The 1,568-nt window shown below is 47.7% G+C and overlaps 1 pseudogene; it reads left to right on the top strand.

Moving 5' to 3' along the window:
• Window positions 1-229: 229 nt before the first annotated feature.
• Window positions 230-765, top strand: LOC101560335 (annotated as a pseudogene).
• Window positions 766-1,568: the final 803 nt, after the last annotated feature.

Here is a 1,568-nt window from a genome sequence, read left to right as displayed (position 1 = left end):
AAAAATATGTAAGGACAAATATAATCAGGAAATTAATACAGACTGAAAACTGAAATAATTCTGAAAGAAATATAAAAAGACCTAAATAAGCAGAAAAGTATCCTATGGTCACGGGTTGGGGGAAGTTAATGTTGCAGATAGAAAATAATGCATAGATTCAATGCAAGCCTACCAAAATTCTAACAACTTTCTTTCTCTTTTTTTGCAGAAATTGGAAATCTGGGCAGAGGGCGGACGGTCGAGGTGGTCGCAGCGGAGCTGCTGCGGAATGTTGGCTGCCAGGGTATTTAGCCGAATCGGCAAGCGAGCCATCTCCACTCGAGCACTCGGGAGTGGGGTGAAGAGTGAAGACTATGCCTCCCCAGCTATGGGGATCGGCACGACTACCCACTGCCCACCGTGGCCCACGTCAAGCAGCTGTCCGCCAGCCAGAAGGCCCTGAAGGAGAAGGAGAAAGCCTCATGGAGCAGCCTGACCTGGGACAAGAAAGTCAAGCTGTACCGCAATCAGTTCAACAAGAGCTTCACGGAGATGAACAGGACCACCAACGAGTGGAAGACGGTGGTGGGCGCCGCCAGGTTCTTCACTGGCTTCACGGCCCTTGTCCTGGTCTGGGAGAAGGTCTACGTGTATGGCCCCATCCCTCACACCTTTGACAAGGAGCGGGTGGCCATGCAGACCAAGAGGATGCTTGACATGAAGGTCAGCCCCATCCAGGGCTGCTCTGCCAAATGGGACTACGACGAGAAGGAATGAAAGAAGTGAGTCTGCCATGCTGGGACTCCTGCAGCATCGTGTCCGCTGCGCCGAGGCTAATAAACCTCCTGTGTACATTAAAAAAAAAAGAAAATCTGATCCTCAAACTGATATTGAATGGTAAAGAGCTATCAATACTTAAAGTCGTCTTGAAAAAGACCAAAACAAGAGGATTCACATTTCTGGGTTCGAACCTACTACAAGGCAACAGTAATCAAAACAGTAGATATGGGAGAAAGCCACACTTACAGACTAAGGGAACCGAAATAGGACCAGGCAGAAATCTATAGATCTGTGCCCACTTGTTTTTTGACATGGATGGCAAGACCCCCAAGAGGGAAGTACAGTCTTTCCAACAAATGGTGCTGGAATAGCTGCTATCCACTGGGAAAAAGAGCAAAATTGGACTCGCATCTCATATTCTAAGGTAACTGATCTCTGCAGTGCAATGGGCAATGTGTTGGGCTTCTAAAATAATTAGGACAAGCACTCAATGTCACTAGAGTGACAGTAAAAATCAGAAGTTCAAGAAGCAAGCCTCCAAACTCCAAATGGAACATAAAGCCCTGTCTGAGATTATGTAGCCTTGTTCAAATTTTTAAAGAGCAAAATCTCAAAATGTTTACCTCCCATGCTTGCATGAAGCTCTGAAGCCACAGAAGGGGGTGAACCAGGAACCTAGGAGTGGAGAGCCTGGGAAAGGGGCCCAGCAGCAGAAAGCTGAAGGCCCATGGCACCAGGTGGCAGCAGGAGCAGGCAGCATATGAGGGGTTCATGTCCCAAACACACATCCGAGTCATCCCTGATGCTTT

Source organism: Octodon degus, unplaced genomic scaffold (assembly GCF_000260255.1).
Source record: "Octodon degus isolate 3935 unplaced genomic scaffold, OctDeg1.0 scaffold00351, whole genome shotgun sequence".
Lineage (NCBI taxonomy): Eukaryota > Metazoa > Chordata > Mammalia > Rodentia > Octodontidae > Octodon > Octodon degus.
This window is presented reverse-complemented; position numbering and strand designations above follow the sequence as displayed.